The following is a 22,449-nucleotide window of genomic DNA, read 5'->3' as shown; positions in this document are numbered from 1 at the left end:
AAGGTGATTTTGTTTCATGATGTTTCACAACTTAACATAAATGTTGATAATATATCCAGATAAAGATAAAGAAGTACATAAATTAGCTGAAATTGCACATATATATTACTATCATTTTGGATTTATCACACTTGAAATGGCAGAATAGACACGTCTTCGGAGACATACAAGCACCGGTCGAACAACCCAAAGTGAAGCGGCAGCTATAGAGTGACAACTACAGGATGCTTGGATAGACGAAGTGGGGGAGCGCCAGCTTCAACTTAGGCAGTTGATTGAGGTTTCCATGCGAAAACATGAGGTTTTTCTATCTCCAGAAGTCACATATCCAATGACTGCAACAGGGTGATAGAAACACATGTTTCTTTCACGCCTCGATCTGACACAAAGCTCGTCCTAATTATGCAACCCAATTAGGCTTGCATAATTAGGACCCCACCTAGTTAGCGATCGTTGGTGTCCCTAGTATCATTCACTCTTTGCTTCATAACCGACTATCATGAATGAGGATATATTTGGTTCCATCCCCCACTTGGTGACCGATTAGGAAAATGCCCTTCTTACGACCCTTCCTACATGAGCACAGATCAAGGAGGTGGTCTTTTCCTTTTATCGGAGCAAGGCCCCGGGACCTAACGGGTTTCCTGTGGAGTTATATATAGCATGTTGGGATATCGTAGGCACGGACTTGGTGCTTGCTATCAATGAGATCTTTACACTTAAAGTCCTATCTAGAAGTTGGAAAATCACTTTCTTGGCTCGTATCCCAAAAGTAGATAGTACAGCTTCATTTAGAGATTGTCAGCCTATTAGTCTTTCTAATATGCTATGAAGTTCCATACAAGATCATTAAAAATCGACTAAGAACCTTCCTTGATAGACTTATCTCACCTGAAAAATGTGGCTTTGTCAAAGGTTGACAGATCCACGACAGTATCTTGGTCGCTCAAGAGTTAACCCAATCACTAAACACTCATATTCGGGGCTCGAATGTCCTCATCAAACTAGATATGGAGAAGGCTTTTGATCCAGTTGAGTGGAGTTTCCGTACCATAATGCTACGCTTTTTTGGGTTCACCGATGCATTCAACGCTCTTGTGGGTGCATGTATTAGAGGGAGTCATTTCTCTCTCTTGATGATCAAAAACTCCACAAGCTTCTTACTGCCACACGAGGACTACGACAAGGTGATCCTATCTCCCCACCCTTTTCATATTGATGGAGGAGGTCTTTAGCTGATCACTCACACGAGCGATCACTCACAGCCTCATCCAACCCTATTTAATGAAAAAGGGGTGCCTGATCCTCTCGCATTATCTATTTTCAAATGATGTTATCCGTTTCCTCAATGGATTTAAAAAATCCATTAAGAAACTTATGAGTGTACTCACTGCTTACGAGCGGGCTTCTAGTCAGCTCATCAATGCCTCGAAGAGTAGCTTTATGATTAGTCCATCTACCACCATAAAGCGCTCCTAGATTATCCAACACTATACACAATACTCATGAGGATGCCTCCCTATCGATTATCTTGGATGCCTTATCTTTCTTGGACCTACTCGACATCATTATTTTGATGCATTGTTGGTGATGCAGGACGACATCAAGGATATGATACCGAGTTGATGCCGGATGTCGTCAAGGACGTCGTCCAGACGGTACAAAGTCGGTTGCTCGGTACCTTAATAGTGATGTCAGACATCGACGATGTCGTCGTCTAATAGATAGATAAAACCCTAATTGGGTAATGTAACTGCGATGCAAATGAATGCATTCAATGTGTCGTACTTGCAGGCCCTGACTCGAGGGAGATGTAGAGCTTCGAGCTCCGAAGGGGTCACCGGGAGTCGACGACAGTGGCCTCTTGAACCTTATTGTAGGGGACGAAGACGACCATGACGTAACAGCCAGGCTCATTTGTACCGGTCGAGACGCTCAAAAGATTCGTAGTTTTCTCTCTAATTTTCCTCTCTCACCTACCTAGCCAGAGCGCAGTGGAGACAATACCAAAGTATACTGCTAGGGATAATATAACGAGTGGGCAGGGAATGACGTACCTCATCGACGTGTGGCTTGTTGTTGAGACTCTTCATCAGTCGTGGTAGCCAGAGCGGGTTGTGGCGGAGAGGAGCAAGAGAGGGTTGTCGTGCTCGAGTGGCGGCGTGAGCGGCGGAGCAAGTGATGGAACTTTGGTGGAGGGAGGACGAGCTATTGAGAAGACTAGAGCAGGACGGCACAAGCTACGACGGCAACTCCAAGGGGCGCATCCAGAATTGGAGTGAGGGCGCCAGTAGAGAGTAGTGGTAGCGCTATCGTCGTGCGTGCCAGCAGGCAGCAACAATGATCGACTGAGGGGAAGCTAGGCCAAGAAGCAAACACGCGTGCACTAAGACCAGCTCGATGCGACGATGGCAGGGGCAGTAGTCAAAGTATCAGTGAACGGGGAGCGCGCGTGATAACAGTCCGTGGGCGGCAACGGCAAAATACCCCAGGCGAGGATGTGATTGTGGCCCAATAGCTAGCGAGCAGGAGATCATGATCGACTCATAACGCGTCACTTTGATTCAGAGGTGGTCAATGTGGCGGGTGAGGTCTACGCGATCAACAGGTTCGTCCTGGCGGGTGCTAGGTCAATGCGGTCAACCCTCAGGTGGAGGCTCTCCACCACGTCGTTGTTAGCTGGCGACAATTGTCTCATGCAAAGAGGGGGGGGGGCCTTGACGAACTTACGTCGAGTGCCCGGAAGGGCCCACCAGATGACTGTGTCACAGAGTGATTGGTTAGTGTGGGCACGCCGAGGCAGTCATCGTGCAATCCCAAAAGTCACACCGACCCGGTTAGGAGAAAAATCCCATGAGGCGTAGTCTGCTGTACGGCCCCGTCTAGCACATGCGGTCGTAAAGGACGGGCTCACAGCCCCCAGTAACTAGAGGGTTTGAAGGCCACTTTACCTTCCCCTTCGGCCATGCACGAGCATATCTCTCCGATTGGGGAGTCGCTAACCGAATCGTGGATTCTCTGATGACAACGTTGGTGCAAGTCCCTTCAAAGCCAGCCTTGGAAGATCCTCAGGGCGGATAATGGGCCGAGGAAGCAAAGAGAGATCAAGCTCCGGCCACAAGCATGTCTTATGGCCGGATCCATGTTTTGTGCATGTTCGTCTCCTCTTCCCATTCCTTCTTCTTAGCTTCTTCCTCCCTCATCTCCTCTTCTTCTTCTACAAGGTGAGATCTGAAATGAGGAATAACTACAAATACAACTTCCAGATCTGAGAATGTGTGGTGCCCATCATGGCCTTATATAGGGCCATGATGGGCCCTTACAAGATGGTCCATTGGCCCAGTAAGAAAGGGTCCAACTTGAAGAGTCCTTTAACACAAGGACTCTCTTTAGAGGAAAGAATGATTCAAACGACACATAGAAGGCGATGACGAAGATAAAAATGATGAAGGTGATGGTGGAGATGAAACGATAAGACAGATGACGAAGATGGAAACATCAAAAGAAAGACGAAATCAAAACAGGAGAAAGATATGGACGAGCTTTTCACCCGGGGTTGCTGGAACCTGGGTGCCTTCATTTGCACATTAGCGTGCTGGTCGGAGGGAAGCGAGCCAACCGGAGTCGATGAAGACAATGATGAAGGCTTCGAGACACGGCGGCGATCTTGGGCGAGCAATCTCCATCAGCTGGCCAACTTGAGAAAGAAACTAGATGGATGGAAACTTCATTTTACATCCCCTTGTGGACGCATCCAGCTCATTCGACATGTCCTCATGAGCATGATGTTGCATACCCTAGTAGTCCACTCACTATCGCTCACAGTCCTCTGTTCTGTGGAGGAATTGTGGGCACATTTCTTATGGTTCCGTCGCCTCGAGGGAGATAATCGCCACCAGTTTCTTGGAAGAAAGCTTGGCGGTCAACAGATGAGGCGGGTCTAGGGATCAAATGCCCTTAGGACATCAAAGACGTGCTTCAAAAGAAGCTCGTGTCACGTATGCGTACCACACACTCCCTATTGGTAAGTTTCATCTCATTAAAGTAGGACGAATGGGCTTGTCGAGAGTCAGACATCCGAGGACATAGTAGATGACGGGCATTGCAACAACTGTGGCTCGAGATAGCCAATGTCACCGATTGGGATGTTGGCTTGGGCGGGATTAGCGTGTGGTATGATACATGGCTTTATGATGATCCTTTAGCCCGTCACCCCCACTTCACCCCTCATCAAGAGGGATTAACCGCGGCATAGCTGCTCACGGGTAACACGCGCCACTTTTGGGAGCAGCATGGCCTCCAGCCAGATATTTTACCATAGGCTTTGAGTACTACCATAGGGACCTCTCATGGCCAACCTATTTGGATGCCCCCCTCGATGGGTCCTTCTCTTGCCGATCCTCTTGGGAGCATTTTGGAGAGAAATCCACTCCCCAGCCGTGGGGTTGTCGCATCCAGCATCTGGCGATCTTCACCCGCGTCTCCTTTTTCCTCCGGCGACTTATGCATCATGGCCTCCCAACTTATGATCGGGTGACCGATATAGGACACTCTCTTAGTTCGCTTTGCTATTGCTGCGCAGCTTCCCCCAGGCTAAGACTATGGAACACCTTTTCTTCCATAGTGAGAATCCCCTAGACTATTGGGGCCAAATCACACACCATTGGCGCCTACTACTATGTATTCCACTACTCTAACACTGCTAGCTTGTTTTGGCAGGATTTTTCTCTCGCCAACACACTCTAGGCAGAGCTCATACCTTCACGTCACCATAGCTTACTTATTATAGAAGATTTGGGAAGTGTGAAATTCTTCTCGTTTTGCAGGGACTCCCATGTGAGCACTTGATATCATGTGTCGCGGCAAGAGATGGATAAAGCGTACCCAACATCTCATTCCACCCTCGCCCACATCTTAGGCCTCACATGCGACCTCCTCCACACTTGGGGCACTCCGGTAACCCTCGCCCCCATCATCATTTGACTATGGATTGTCCATTGGCATCCATCGTCAATCGACATCCTCAAGTTGAATGTGGATGGCGTGGCCAAAGGGAACTAGAGGCCAGCTGGAGGGGGTGATATTCTCCATGACCATACAGGGAGCATTCTCTTTACTTTTTCGTCTTTTTATGACACTCAAACAAATAAGGTAGTTGAGGGTATGGCGATACGTGATGGTTTACTCCTTTGCAAGGAAGGAAACCTTCACAATATCGTCGTAGAATTAGACTCACAAGTAATTGTTGACATGCCTCATGCTGGTTTATGTTCCCAATGGCGGCTGCATTGCGCATGGTAGGATATCATGCGTTGGCGCCCACGCGTGCTAGTGTTCGTCACCAGCTGCACGAGGGTAACCAGACAATGAATGCCCTTGCTAACCACTCAATATGCTTACAAACTCCTTCCTCTCTTGGCTGGAACTCCCTCAGACACCTAGTGCATGCTATCGCGTAGAGCACCTCGGCTTGCCAACTCTTTGTACGTGTCGCACACTGTTGGAGGGCCCATGGGACAGGCATATTGCATGGACTGCTAGAAGAAGAAGAGCTCGTCCTCTCACCTACAAGGCCTACCTGTCGTGCACCACAAAGTTGACATCTGCGAATGGCGGGAGGGACTACACACACTCCAGGTATTACCACGCTGCAGGCTCCAACACACTAACAATGACGAGCAGCCTTCTCTTGGCTACGTATAGGTACCATTCATGTATTTTTCCTTTTCTGCATCAAGAGCATGGGCGAGTATGGTCCATGTGTAATTGGGACATGTACGCTCGCTCCACGCATATAAACTTTGTTAAACACTACATTTAATAAATAAAATATCCGTGCTGGCATCTAGGGCACGGTTGGATCGGTCTACCCGGCATCGTATTTTTTGCCAATCAAATATATATATATATATATATAATAGAACTAATACTCTCAGGTAATTCAATCCTCTTTTGCTTCCTAGATGGAGTATAAAGATTTTTAAAAATTTTGATTATGAAGGAATATTCTGAATTTTATCTACCAAAGGAATAGTGATAGTGGTTTCCTTATAAATTTTATGCAAGAGACTATAATTACGAGGAACTTTAGAGGGTTTTAAAGCTTGAGGGGAAGGAATAGGGGGTACATAGTCTTTTGGGTTGGGTTCTAGTGTGGCCGTTCTCTCTAGAGATTCTTCAGCATTTTCTCTCAAATCATCAACACCTCTATCTTCCTCCTCCGTATCAGGTTCCTCACAAGGTTTTTTCTCGAATGGATCAGTTAATTCCTTCCCATTACTCAATAAGATCATCTAGAAATTCTACTTATATGCACATGTCCATGATAAGATCCATGGGATTCAAATGTTTCACTACATGGAACATGTTCTGAATCATCAAAATCTTGATCAATAAAAGAAATATTTCTAGGATTATCACTGGGTTGGGTTGGAATTCGACCAGAATAATGGCTAGTGGTGCCAAAGTCATCCATTGTACTTTTATTCTTGTCACCTCTGAAGTTCCCTTGAGAATTTTTCCCTTCTTGTCCAGCATTCTTTGTATCCAAAATTTTCATTATGACCTCCATTCTTCTTTGATTCTCCAAGAATCCCTCTTGCTTCAGCATCATCTACTTCAACATATCCATCATGGAGTTAGAAGATGAATCTTAAGAATTTGAAACAAAATTAGGACATGGGTTAGAAGCAAAATTCTGATAATTTTGGTTGTTCTGATGATGATATGGATATGGCTGATGATATGGGTTGGAATTCGACCAGAATAATGGCTAGTGGTGCCGAAGTCATCCATTGTACTTTTATTCTTGTCACCTCTGAAGTTCCCTTGAGAATTTTTCCCTTCTTGTCCAGCATTCTTTGTATCCAAAATTTTCATTATGACCTCCATTCTTCTTTGATTCTCCAAGAATCTCTCTTGCTTCAGCATCATCTACTTCAACATATCCATCATGGAGTTAGAAGATGAATCTTAAGAATTTGAAACAAAATTAGGACATGGGTTAGAAGCAAAATTCTGATAATTTTGGTTATTCTGCTGATGATATGGATTGGCTGGAAACTGCTCTTCCCTTCTGTGATCCATTCCTTATTTCCATAATTTCCCCTCTGATTCTAAGCTTCTTGTATTAGGTTATTTTCCTCATAAGCGTGCACTTGTTCAAGAGTTTTCCAAATGTCATTAGTTTGATCAAAACTCTTAAAATTTTGAACAAAGAGGAGAAGGATGTTTAGGGATAGTAGAACGGTAAACAAAGGTTGAAGAGGAGCTCATCATCTTCTTCATGTTCTTGGCAAGCTCCTACAAGCCTTACCCACTTTTTTAATGCCCTTATGTACCTTATCTTTTCACAAATCAGATTCTATTGCACTGACTCCTCCATGTTTTAGTCCTGAAATTTTCGCATTGTGACTCAAGCCTTAATGATGTGCAAAACTATCTGCCAATTTGATAATAATTAGTGGCCTCAAAAATTGTTTGATCAATAAAAGTACCACTGCTAGCAATATCCACTCTATCTCTCTCATGGTCATTCAACCCATCATAAACAAATTGCTCTATTTTCAAATCAGGAAGACCATGATGAGGGCATTTTCTAGTAAGGTATTTCCATCTTTCCAATTCTTTATTGAAAGAACAAGATCCCTGGGTAAAATATCTAATTTCTTTACTATAATCATTTATCCTTCCAACCGAATAGAATTTTTGAAAAACATCTCACCCCAATCCTGATAATTTTTACCCACAGTTCTGAACCAATATTTTGCCTTATCCTTAAGAGTATGTGGGAATATTCTCATTTTCAAAGCATCTGAAGTCACTCATGAAATGTTATAAGAATTACATTTCCCCATAATTCATATAAATACTCATAAGTATCTTCATTCAATTTTCTATAGAACTATGGCAAAATTTGATGAATATAATGGTATATTTTAAATTTCACATTCACATCTATAGTCCCATCAACTCTAGGATGAACATTGTTATCAGGTGGCTCATAAAATTCCTTCAATCTCATCACTCTATTCACATCATTATGAATTTTATCCATATGCTTAATTTCTTCAACAAATGTCTCCTCAAATTCTGCACAAGTTTCTTCCAAATTCTTAGTCTTTCCCACAGATTCTATAGTTATTAAATGTGGGTTCTGAGATCTTCTACCTTGCATAAAACAACTATTATGGTGGAAAATAAAAATAATTGCAGCAAATATTTAATGGGAAAATTTAAACGATAACCTAGTGCTCCTCTATCTTTCCACTATCCAAAATATATCTGCACTTCAAACTTCAGTAAAGTATATAGAAAATAGACTCAGCAGAAATTATAAACCAAAAAAAATATTCAGAAATCAAATTTAACTTTCCTAACCAGCAAGAGCTCCAACTGATAAGTCAAAAATCAAGGGTTTTAAGTCGTTGTAAACATTCAGAGTTAACCAACAATATTTATGAAAATTTCCACTTAAATACTCAATAATTAATATAGGGCAAGTAAGGGTTCGATCCAGAGTGAGGTAGAAATCTAATTTCAGAATTATTCTTGAGTATTAAATGAAGAAAATGAGTTTAAAAGGGAGAGATATAATTTTTGGGATTTTTCTGGATTTTTGGTTAATTTATATAATTTTCTATGATTTTAATTTGAGCATAAATACAAATAGATAAAATAAAAAATATTTTACACTAATTTTAGTACTTTCATGAAAAAATAAAAATAGATATTTTTAGAATTTTCTGGAATTTAATTTACACCAAACCACTAGAAATATTATAGACGAGAGTTAGAGAAGTTTTTAGATTTTTTAGATCTTAAAATCACTTGAATTTTATTATATTAATATTAGGGATTTTCCTATATTTTGGAATTTATAAATGCATAAATAAATTTTCATAATTTTCTGCTTTTTCTTATTTTTTTGAAATTTTACATGCTCAAAAGTGGAGAAATTACATACTCTGGCAATTGGCGATGGGGGAGGTGGCGACAGCGGAAGAGCTGATGAGCCGTTCTGTTCGGCCCTAATGTGGGACGTAGAAGGCTGGGTATTGGGTCAGCCCAATAGGGCTTGGCCCAATATATTCAAGACTTAGCTGATTTTGCTAAGTCTTTCACAGGGGCCCTTTTGCCAGGCGGGTAAGCACGCTACACGGACCGACGGGCAGAACCCACGTTTAGAATTTGAAGGTGTAAATAAATACTATTTTTATACAATTTTCAAAGGATGAAATCAGGATATGGTTGGAGGTTTACAGAGAGAACGAGACAATTCTAGAGAGACAAAGTAGTTAAAATGTGTGTTTAGATTGAGAAAATAATGGATTTTAACGGTAAATGGATGGATAATGATGGAGAAAATGTAAATCTAGGTTTCTAAAACCTTAACGAAAGTCTGTTGAGCCCTCAATGGTTCCTCTCAAGTCTGTATCCTTATATTTTTCCAGGATCAAGCATTTTTCAATGCAAAATTGTAGCATGACGGCATATAAGATCGTAAAAGGTTAGAGTTTCTGGTTTTCATAATTTGAGTTGTCTATTTTGTTTATTTTATCTCTCTCTCCTCATCATAGAAGCCACCACATCGGTGTTGGATTTTGTGACCCTAAACCCTCAAAGATTCCTGTGGCATTATTAGAATCTATCTCTCATTCACTTGACGCCCTTTTGATGAATCAAGCATGAAACAACGTTAAAATCTAATCAGTCATCCCAGTTTCTAATAATAAATTAAATAAAACATATGATAAATATTATTTTCATATTTACACTAGATTCCCAAGGATTTCATGGCATCATCTTGGAATATACCGATAAACTCAAAAGTATGGTTTCATTAATCTCATTAACATTTGAGTTTAATCAATATTATTTGTCAAAGGATTTTACTCATTGGAGTATGACTATTTAAAAATGTGTAATGGATCATATCCACTAGTAAAGATGATTAAGAATTTTATATTATTTAAAATATGATTTAAAAGGTGAAATGGGGTACTTATATAATAAAACGTATAGGAAAAGATGGAAATATTGTGGTCACAAAGTTATGGATAATATTTATAGAGATTATACACTCATATAAAATATGAAACATATAAAATAATGATAGATACATACAAGGAGAAGAAAGATGAGAAGGATGGAGTGAAGGGATGATGATGCAAATTTATGTTTTATGGTAATATTTAAAACCATAAAACAAAAATTGATCATAGGTCATTTTGTCAAACTGATTCCACTCTCATTTTTTTTCCATGAAGAGTACCTTTATAAGTATTATGTCTTCTTGAATATCTTCAATTCATCTTCAATATCAGGTTTATATTCTCAGCATCCATTCACACTTGAAGTAGAGAGAACTTTTCAAAAGAATGCATGAAAAGGGCAGCCAAGCCTAACTTTCATAGACGCCTGAAATGGTTGGCCTCCAATTTATACTAATTTGGACATTTTAACAGAATTCCTCATAATTTTTAGAATATCTTAACAACTTCCATAGATCTTATGTATTTGGCCCTCCAAGTCCATGTATCAGTTCAGTTCATAATTTCACAGGCCGAAAAACATTTTTTGACCAAGCTTGTAATTAACTATATGGGCATATGTATTAGTGAATTAAGGGTTTGTTTAACCAAATGGATAGGTTCCATTTCCATATACATATAATCTTTCATCTACACAAAACTCCCAAATGGCATAGAGCATGGTTAACCCTCAAACCCTAATCCATTATTCCAGATGGTTCTGATGTGTAAACTAGATAATTGGAGAAGCTCTTCTGAAATACCTCCATTATCCGATCCAGAGAATTCAATTCATTTTATTCTTGAATCAATATCATCTCATATGAAGGGAAAAATATCATAATCAAGGATTGATACTGATCAATACAGTGAACTATTTCCCAAAAGTGAACCCACATGCATAAGCCTAAAAATAATGTGATTGAATTCAGATTTAATTTTATCATTCTGGGTTTAAGCTTCATCGTTTCTTCAACAAATAACAGTGTCGGATGAGAAAGGGATTGATCCACAAGGGAGGAGGAGATGTAAAATCTGAAACATAAATCTGAAGTGTGGGAGAAGAATGAAGCAGAATAAAGATGAACAGGAGAAGAGGGATGAGGGAAGCAAATCCAAGTTATCTGAATAGTCTCTTGGATTATCAAGTTCCTAGTGATGGATTAGGGCTTGATCCCTCTTGAAGGTAAAGTCCTAACGGATGAGATAAAAGGATAACTGTTCTCACCCCTTCTAGATCAGGAGCCTCATTTGGAGAGGTCATACCTTGAAGGAAATCAACCAAAACTTCTAGAAAAAGGGAAATTACAAATTAACTAGGGAATATTTTATTCTAGAACTAAAAGAAAAGCTGTATCTTATATTTTAACATTTTAACATACACTCTTGAATCAGAATGATGTTCTTCTCTCAATAACTTCTCCTAAAGGAATAATATTTCAGTCATGCTAGTTGTGTTCATATAAGAGAATAATAATATCACAAAGGGAAGATTAAACTTGGTAGATTATCCCCATAAATGCAATAAAAAATTCAACTTCAACAGTTTGTTGTGTCCATATCATCTACTGTTGGGCCAAGCTCTAATTTTTTTTTCCTCTTTCCCAGATAAACTTTAATGATTGAGTCATATGGATAGAAAGAGGGGTAAAAGAAGAAATAACCCTAAAATTTTGAAGTTGATCCAACGGTTGGATCTCGAGATAACAATGTTTAAGAATTAGCAGTTTCTGGTCATCAAATTTCTTCCTCTCTCCTCCAGGTACCATCACCTCATTTGGAATTCTGTGCACTTCATTCACTCATAAAAAGCATGTCATGATTGGTGTAAAAAACTGTTACATTCAAACTTGACCTCCATATGTATCCTGTCATCTAGATGTCATCTGTGTCGCAATCAAGGTCATTAGACAACGAGATATAACGAGAGAATATAACTGATCCATGGCTGTGAGAGCGCCAAGTGTTCCCTTAATCATTACGGCAAAGCTATTAAACAAAAAAAAATTAAAAGTAAATGAAATCACGTGCATTTATTATGAAAAGAACTTGTTACATATTTTTTACTACATTTTCCTGAAACCACTTGAATTTATTATCAAAAACATGTTACATTTTTTTTCATTGGGCCACATCACTCAATATTCTGATTCGGATAAATCAAGATCATGTATTATTCTCTCTTCATCACGTGTCATGGAAACACTAAATAAAATAAATTATTAGCACATAATTTGTCATTGTGACCGTGTGAATTCCAAGGTCAAAATGATGTGGCACACAATTACAGGTTGTACCCAAGCATCGATTAAATTGAATCCAAAATGAATCCTGACGTGTGGCATAATGATACCTAGACCCAAATTTAACTCTAAAATGTATTCAACACTAAAGTATATCAAGAAATGTTGTTTCAGCATTAGAAATCCATTACTCAGTGCATCTGTTGTTAAAAAGATCAATAAAAATATGAGAAAAATGATTAAGTGCCTTTGATAATCCAAAACAATTATTCGATGAGTCCTAGAATCTATTTCAGCTTGAATATAGTGTTTGGAAAAATTGGTAAGAGTATCCAAATTTTGGAAAATCCATAAAATTGTACCAATTTAAATCATGATAACATGCAAATATGGCCATTTGGATGCAGATATTTATAATTATGCATAATATTTATTTGGTAATCTTATTTTTATTACCCATACATCCTTAGTGTCTATATACTCTTGGTCGCAGGATCACCCATATTGTTTATATAACTATTATATATAGTTATATCTTTACAATGAGTATTTGAACATATGCAACGGCTAAGTATGTTCAAAGACTCATTGTAAACATCATAATATAAGGGAGTAGATAGATAGATGTGAGTATATAAATATATATATATGTGTGTGTGTAATATGAATATTTTGTGAAGTTTTGATGGCCGGATGATGAGAAACGACTATATAGAAAGGTTTAAGAGAGGGTAGAAAATATATGAATTTGATTTGAAGGAAGATACTAATGGATGTAAGCTAGATAGTGTTGATGAAGAAGGAAATAATACAAGGGAATGAGAAAACTTTAGTTCATTATGTTCCGCCAAGTCCACATCCATATACAGATATAGGTGAAATCATTCTTTTCTCGGTTGCTTCTCATCAATCGGCCAAGAACATCAAGACACCTTGAGGGATCTCCCAACTCACTCTCTTTCACTATCCCTACAAATGTATGAAGTAATTTCAAAGAAGATATTTAAAGAGTTTGGCTCCTCCCCTTAATGATCAGAGGTTAGGGGATAAGGATAACAGTCATCCCAAAATTTTAGCATGATGGCATATAAGATCGTAAAATGTCAGAGTTTCTGGTTTTCATAATTTGAGTTTTATATTTTGTTTATTTTATCTCTCTCTCCTCATCAGAGAAGCCACCACATCGGTGTTGGATTTTGTGTCCCTAAACCCTCAAAGATTCCTCTAATGATTGGATTTGATCTTTGGTTCATTCTTTTTGGGTTCTAAGGCCTTGATTTGGATGCAACAAAATGATTAATTACAGCAGATAATTTAAACGGTAATTGAAATGACATCATTAAAATCATGGAATCGCGTCACCTGGACACAAATCACATTCGTAATTTATTGGATCCTCAAGTGAGATATGTTGAGTTGCTCAAGTGCGCAACCTTTAAACACATCCACACAATCATTGACATGTCAAACCTCCTCCACTTTGACAAGTTGCATTCCCCCTCCTTCATTTTTGTTACACTATCCCAATTGCATTGGGAATGGAGAGGAGCTAAGGGGAGATGGGAGAAGAGAGGGAACAGCTTTTAAATTTTTTGGTTTAGGTGAATTTCTTTAAGGGCATTCCGCTCTTTATACTAAGTGAGTATCTTTCATAAAAACTCCTAAACTTATTGATGTAACACGACCTGCCGGGATCAAGCGGCGCGCGTAAACATCACAAGGAGTGGAGGGCAGAGCGGCGGAGCGGCAGCACGGGGCGGACGCTTCGTCGATAGTGATTGGGTTGGCCCAGCTTCGTTCTGCTATCAAGCGGCAAAGAAAGGCGTCATCAGTGCGGAGCGGCGGCTGTATATCCTACTGCGATCATGTACCTGCAGTGGTAAACTAGCGGCGGCGTGTCATCCAACCACCGTCTCCTCTGAAGCTTCTCTAGGAGACCGGAGTGACGGGAAGTAGCTATGGACGGCACAGCGGCATAAGGCGGCTGCCACTACATTCTATCATCGGACTACGAAGGGTCTAACTAACTACGAGGGCTGTAACTAAGAGGGCTGTAACTAGCTACGGACGCGAGTATCAGCGGCGACGGGTCAGCCGACGACTGCTCTTCTCGAAACTACTCTAAGGACTCTAAGGCGCATACGACGCTGGTAGCTATGGTAGACGCGGGTAAGGAAATCTAAATCGTGCGCGGTATGGATGGCGGAGGCGACGCACAATGAGCTAGGATGACAGAGGCAGGCGATGGAAGTCGGGTCGGCTAAGGGCGGGCGAGGCAGAGGTGGGTAGTAGACGCAACTAAGGTGGCCGAGGAGGCGGAGGGGCGGACGAAGTGGTCGAGGGCCGTGGGATGACGGCTGTCAAGGTGGCCAAGGGCGGCCGGAGGCAGCCTGGTCGCGGCGCTCGCTGCGGCCGCAGTGGTCGCGGCTGTCACGGTGGCCGCGGTGATCGCGGCGGCCATTTGGGCCATGGCGGCCGCGGCGACCGTGGAGGCCGCGGGCGGCTGCAAATGGCTGGGAAAGCCATGGCGGCAGTGGGCGGTCGAGGAGCCGAGGCGGCCAAGAGGACCTTGGCGGACGTGGGCGGAATAGGCGACCGAGAATTGAGAAAAGGGCGCCTCCATGGCGCGGCTCAGGGCGATCCAGACGACTCCTTGGAGATGGCGGCACCGGCGGAGACGGCGGCGCCGGCGATGGCGGCGGCGGCGCTCCGACGACGAGAAAAGGGCAAGAAGCCCTAATGAACACTTCTTGATGGCATTCCTGTAATTTCGCCCAACTTCCGAAAATACACTAAAACTCTCAGAAATTCTCAGAAAAATGACTAGAAACTCAAAAGAGCAAAAGGGACTACATTTTGGAAAACTTTCAATCCCGATTTTCAATTCTTCGTCTCTTCCTACATGGGGCAGCCTTCCTTTTATAGGGAAGGAGGGAGCCAAATCAGTTATGGAAGATGAAACAACCCACAAACAAGTAGAAAGCAAACAAACAGAAAAAAAACAAGGAAGATAACTCCTTAAGGCTTGATGGTCCCCCATCACTTATGTTTAGCTTCTGACGTCTTAAAGGCCATTGTGTGTGACCTTTAGGCCCATAAATCAGCCTAGTTTATGATTATAGTGGCTAAATAAATTAATAAACTTTATTAGTCATCTGAATTAATTATCTATATCATCATATTGAAGAATTAATGACAGATCCATCTAACCTAATTGATAGGCTGAGTCTCTGGCATGTGGAGTGCCAAGCTACCCCTCGTGCTCTAGAAGATACAAATGAGAGTGTATCGTGAACCTATCTGACATTAGTTACCATGTATTTATAGTCTCATCCACTTGACACCTTTTGGATGATTTAGAATATGATGAACTTTGAAACCCTAATTGGCCATCTGAGATAGTATTGATGTGTTTTGAAATCACTAGAAAACTCTTCCCCAATATTTCACTACCTTGGCCAAAGACTTCACGACATCATCTTCCTTAAGATGTCCCATCTTATACCGAGAGCGGACGGTCCCATCTTGACCACTCAATTATTTTTGTGAACTTCTTAAGGCAACAAACTAAAACTGTTTAGAATTCATTGATTATGAACTCATAGGTCATAGTCAAATTATAATTTTTCATCCACAATACATCTCTGGTGTCACAAGTCTAAGAACCACTTGCGTAGATGTGGCATGAATCAACCTCATCGACAGTTGGTATAATACCATTTAGGATTCCATACAGATCAATTCAGTGAACTCTTTCCATTAAAGAGCACCTACTATCAATCCTTAATGTCTCCACATTAGGGCTATGGGACTGGGCATACTCATCATATGAGTGAAGATAGATAATGATAATCTCGAGTATCCTTCGAATAGGAATGTAGAACACATGCTTAAACACTAGTGATCTCTATATTACGATGTCATCATAATTCACTAAGTCTGATCATGTATTCAAGGAATTCATTGTAAGCATCCCACATGCACTATAACGAATATGTTATATCAATGAACATGGTACAAGATATGGAATGTGTGATTGACTTGCCTGCAACATATATTTCTATCATTTAATTCTAATTTAAAAGTTAATTTTTAATTATCCGATCAGAACCTGGGAAAATGTGTAGCACCGACAAAGTTAGTAATTATAACTTTATCACTTGTATACAATATTATTTTATTATTTTTTAGATAAAAATTTGTGTTAAAATGACATTATTATTTTTATAAACATGAAAACATTTGTTGGAATCTTTGGCACACTGTTCCAATATTCCTCGTTCATGTGTCATTTCTCTTTGATCGAGTTATCAGGGATGACTCTAGAATAGGTCTAAACCCCATATTTAATAAACTTATAAATCATGTAAAATGCATGTGTATAAGTCATGCCTTCATGAATACATATATGCCTATAGATAACATATAATATTGGGCATTGTCTTGCATATTAAAGCTCATAGTGGATATTTCTAACAATATTGGCTGCCAATAAGTTATATTAATATTAATATATGTCTTAAAAAATATTGTCTTGATAGTTGGTATGAAATTATCTGTGTTATCAGATATTCTCAAGGACTTTAAAGATATATTTTACTGTTAGGCATCTTGATAGTTGTTGTCAATATTCTCATCAGCATGGTGAATCACAAATTCACAATGAAACTCTAGCCCATTCATGCATCCCTTGGATGGACATGCTGGCATGTTTTATTTAATGTCCCCATTCATACATCAATCAATCATATTAATCAGGCCCGCCTATTGACATCTTCCTAAGCTTCCTATACCTCCTAAGCATCGGGAAGATCAACTCTATTTGACCAGATATTGAACGCCCACTTCCCAGCTGTATCTTCCCCTACACGAACATGCATCCCTTATGAGAACCGCCCTGTCAAGGACATGCATCATGATTCCCTCTAACATGAAGAAGAAAAAATTGATAGTCTTTTTTAACCATAGAAGTTCATAAAATTCGGGAGGAAATCATTATATAGAAATTTGGTACAAGCCTCCCATTTGCTACCTAATGGAAATCATCAAGTGCTTCTTGTCCTTGACTTAAAAACCAGAAATTTGACTTTCCTCCACACAATAAACTTCTGTCTTGTCAGACGTATGAGGCCCCGAACAAGAGAGTTTGATTGTCTCAGGATGAAAAAACCACCCCATCCACGTCCCTGCACTGTATTTCTAGTGGCCTAAAATACTGATCAATTTTTCTTTTTTCTTCCCAATAAATGATCAAAATTAGCATTACTAGGAACAAAATAATCATATTTTCCTTTTCTGTCCTTATATCAAAATTTGGTACATGCGTCCCATTTGGGATCCAAGGGAAATCATTAAGTGGTTTTTTGTCCTTGACTTAAAAATCAGAAATTTGACTTTCCTCCACACGATAAATTTCTGTCTTGTCCGACGTCTCAGGCCCCGAACAAGAGAGTTTATTTGTCTAAGGATGAAAAAACCACCCCATCCGCGTCCCTGCACTGTATTCTGAGTCGCCTAAAATACTGATCAATTTTCCTTTTTTCTTCCCAATAGTTGAGCAAAATTAGCATTACTAGGAACAAAATAATCATATTTTCCTTTTCTGTCCTTTTATCAAACTTTGGTACATGCCTCCCATTTGCGATCTAAGGGAAATCATTAAGTGGTTTTTTGTCCTTGACTTATAAACCAGGAATTTGACTTTCCTCCACACAATAAATTTCTGTCTTGTCAGACGTGTGAGGCCCCGAACAAGAGAGTTTATTTGTCTAAGGATGAAAAAACCGCCCCATCTGCGTCCCTGCACTGTATTCTGAGTCGCCTAAAATACTGATCAATTTTCCTTTTTCCTTGCGAATAATTGAGCAAAATTAGCATTACTAGGAACAAAATAATCATATTTTCCTTTTCTGTCCTTATATCAAAATTTGGTACATGCGTCCCATTTGGGATCCAAGGGAAATCATTAAGTGGTTTTTTGTCCTTGACTTAAAAATCAGAAATTTGACTTTCCTCCACACGATAAATTTCTGTCTTGTCCGACGTCTCAGGCCCCGAACAAGAGAGTTTATTTGTCTCAGGATGAGAAACCGCCCCATCCGCGTCCCTGCACTGTATTCTGAGTCGCCTAAAATACTGATCAATTTTCCTTTTTTCTTCCCAATAGTTGAGCAAAATTAGCATTACTAGGAACAAAATAATCATATTTTCCTTTTCTGTCCTTTTATCAAACTTTGGTACATGCCTCCCATTTGCGATCTAAGGGAAATCATTAAGTGGTTTTTTGTCCTTGACTTATAAACCAGGAATTTGACTTTCCTCCACACAATAAATTTCTGTCTTGTCAGACGTGTGAGGCCCCGAACAAGAGAGTTTATTTGTCTAAGGATGAAAAAACCGCCCCATCTGCGTCCCTGCACTGTATTCTGAGTCGCCTAAAATACTGATCAATTTTCCTTTTTCCTTGCGAATAATTGAGCAAAATTAGCATTACTAGGAACAAAATAATCATATTTTCCTTTTCTGTCCTTATATCAAAATTTGGTACATGCGTCCCATTTGGGATCCAAGGGAAATCATTAAGTGGTTTTTTGTCCTTGACTTAAAAATCAGAAATTTGACTTTCCTCCACACGATAAATTTCTGTCTTGTCCGACGTCTCAGGCCCCGAACAAGAGAGTTTATTTGTCTCAGGATGAGAAAACCACCCCATCCGCGTCCCTGCACTGTATTCTGAGTCGCCTAAAATACTGATCAATTTTCCTTTTTTCTTCCCAATAGTTGAGCAAAATTAGCATTACTAGGAACAAAATAATCATATTTTCCTTTTCTGTCCTTTTATCAAACTTTGGTACATGCCTCCCATTTGCGATCTAAGGGAAATCATTAAGTGGTTTTTGTCCTTGACTTATAAACCAGGAATTTGACTTTCCTCCACACAATAAATTTCTGTCTTGTCGACGTGTGTGAGGCCCGAACAAGAGAGTTTATTTGTCTCAGGATGAGAAAACCGCCCCATCCGCGTCCCTGCACTGTATTCTGAGTCGCCTAAAATACTGATCAATTTTCCTTTTTCCTTGCGAATAATTGAGCAAAATTAGCATTACTAGGAACAAAATAATCATATTTTCCTTTTCTGTCCTTATATCAAAATTTGGTACATGCGTCCCATTTGGGATCCAAGGGAAATCATTAAGTGGTTTTTGTCCTTGACTTAAAAATCAGAAATTTGACTTTCCTCCACACGATAAATTTCTGTCTTGTCCGACGTCTCAGGCCCCGAACAAGAGAGTTTATTTGTCTAAGGATGAAAAAACCACCCCATCCGCGTCCCTGCACTGTATTCTGAGTCGCCTAAAATACTGATCAATTTTCCTTTTCCTTGCGAATAATTGAGCAAAATTAGCATTACTAGGAACAAAATAATCATATTTTCCTTTTCTGTCCTTTTATCAAACTTTGGTACATGCCTCCCATTTGCGATCTAAGGGAAATCATTAAGTGGTTTGTTGTCCTTGACTTATAAACCAGGAATTTGACTTTCCTCCACACAATATCTTTCTGTCGTGTCAGACGTGTGAGGCGCCAAACAAGAGGGTTTCTGTGTCTAAGGATGAAAAAACCGCCCCATCTGCGTCCCTGCACTGTATTCTGAGTCGCCTAAAATACTGATCAATTTTCCTTTTTCCTTGCGAATAATTGAGCAAAATTAGCATTACTAGGAACAAAATAATCATATTTTCCTTTTCTGTCCTTATATCAAAATTTGGTACATGCCTCTGATTTGCGATCTAAGGGAAATCATTAAGTGGTTTGTTGTCCTTGACTTAAAAATCAGAAATTTGACTTTCCTCCACACGATAAATTTCTGTCTTGTCCGACGTCTCAGGCCCCGAACAAGAGAGTTTATTTGTCTCAGGATGAGAAAACCACCCCATCCGCGTCCCTGCACTATATTCTGAGTCGCCTAAAATACTGATCAATTTTCCTTTTTTCTTCCCAATAGTTGAGCAAAATTAGCATTACTAGGAACAAAATAATCATATTTTCCTTTTCTGTCCTTTTATCAAACTTTGGTACATGCCTCCCATTTGCGATCTAAGGGAAATCATTAAGTGGTTTTTTGTCCTTGACTTATAAACCAGGAATTTGACTTTCCTCCACACAATAAATTTCTGTCTTGTCAGACGTGTGAGGCCCCGAACAAGAGAGTTTATTTGTCTAAGGATGAAAAAACCGCCCCATCTGCGTCCCTGCACTGTATTCTGAGTCGCCTAAAATACTGATCAATTTTCCTTTTTCCTTGCGAATAATTGAGCAAAATTAGCATTACTAGGAACAAAATAATCATATTTTCCTTTTCTGTCCTTATATCAAAATTTGGTACATGCGTCCCATTTGGGATCCAAGGGAAATCATTAAGTGGTTTTTTGTCCTTGACTTAAAAATCAGAAATTTGACTTTCCTCCACACGATAAATTTCTGTCTTGTCCGACGTCTCAGGCCCCGAACAAGAGAGTTTATTTGTCTAAGGATGAAAAAACCACCCCATCCGCGTCCCTGCACTGTATTCTGAGTCGCCTAAAATACTGATCAATTTTCCTTTTTCCTTGCGAATAATTGAGCAAAATTAGCATTACTAGGAACAAAATAATCATATTTTCCTTTTCTGTCCTTTTATCAAACTTTGGTACATGCCTCCCATTTGCGATCTAAGGGAAATCATTAAGTGGTTTTTTGTCCTTGACTTATAAACCAGGAATTTGACTTTCCTCCACACAATAAATTTCTGTCTTGTCAGACGTGTGAGGCCCCGAACAAGAGAGTTTATTTGTCTAAGGATGAAAAAACCGCCCCATCTGCGTCCCTGCACTGTATTCTGAGTCGCCTAAAATACTGATCAATTTTCCTTTTTCCTTGCGAATAATTGAGCAAAATTAGCATTACTAGGAACAAAATAATCATATTTTCCTTTTCTGTCCTTATATCAAAATTTGGTACATGCGTCCCATTTGGGATCCAAGGGAAATCATTAAGTGGTTTTTTGTCCTTGACTTAAAAATCAGAAATTTGACTTTCCTCCACACGATAAATTTCTGTCTTGTCCGATGTCTCAGGCCCCGAACAAGAGAGTTTATTTGTCTAAGGATGAAAAAACCACCCCATCCGCGTCCCTGCACTGTATTCTGAGTCGCCTAAAATACTGATCAATTTTCCTTTTTTCTTCCCAATAGTTGAGCAAAATTAGCATTAGTAGGAACAAAATAATCATATTTTATTAGAAATGCATGGTTCAAGCATAAATATATAAAAGGTCTTTTTTTTAAGGGTTAATAGCACGGTACATCCCAAACAATGTCCATAGTCTGCGAGTTAACCTTAGCTTTTTTTTTGGCACGGTATATCCAAACTCACTAAGTCGTCTGCGATATATCCAGGTGATGACGTGGAGTCCATCGTGGCTGCGAGGTGGATCTCCGGCCAGATTTTACTTGGGGGACCCACCTTGGCGCCACGCTGGATTCAACATCATCACCGTGATAGAGAAGGAGAGAGAGATGCGGGCCAAGGGTTTTACTAAGAGAGAGAGAGAGAGGTTTAACTTAAAGAGAGAGAGAGAGGCATTCTAGAGAGAGAGAGAAGGAGAGAGAGGGGCGTGCTTGAGAGAGAGAAAAGGAGAGAGAGGTTTTAGAGAGAGAAAGATAGGTGTTCTAGAGAGAGAGACGTTGTTCTCTAGAACACCTCTCTTTCTCTCTCTAGAATACCTCTCTTTCTCTCTCTAGAACACCTGTCTTTCTCTCTCTAGAACACCTCTCTTTCTCTCTAAAACCCCTCTCTTTCTCCTTCTCTCTCTTTCTAGAGAGAGAAAGAGAGGTGTTCTAGAGAGAGAAAGAGAGGTGTTCTAGAGAACAATGCCTCTCTCTCTAGAACACTTCTCTTTCTCTCTCTAGAACCTCTCTCTCTCCTCTCTAGAACTCTCTCTCTCTTGCTCTCTTGGCAGGTAGACATATCACGATGATGATGTGGAATTCAGCGTGGCGGCCAGGTGGGTTCCGCCAGGTAAAAATCTGGCCGGAGATCCACCTGGCAGCCACGATGGACTTCAGGTCATCACCGGGATACATCGCAGACGACTTAGTGACTTTGGTATATACCGTGCCAAAAAAAAGCTAAGG

Source organism: Wolffia australiana, chromosome 5 (genome assembly GCF_029677425.1).
Source record: "Wolffia australiana isolate 7733 chromosome 5, ASM2967742v1".
NCBI classification, from domain to species: Eukaryota; Viridiplantae; Streptophyta; class Magnoliopsida; order Alismatales; family Araceae; genus Wolffia; species Wolffia australiana.
The sequence above is the reverse complement of the archived record's forward strand: the minus strand, read 5'-3'. Positions refer to the sequence as shown.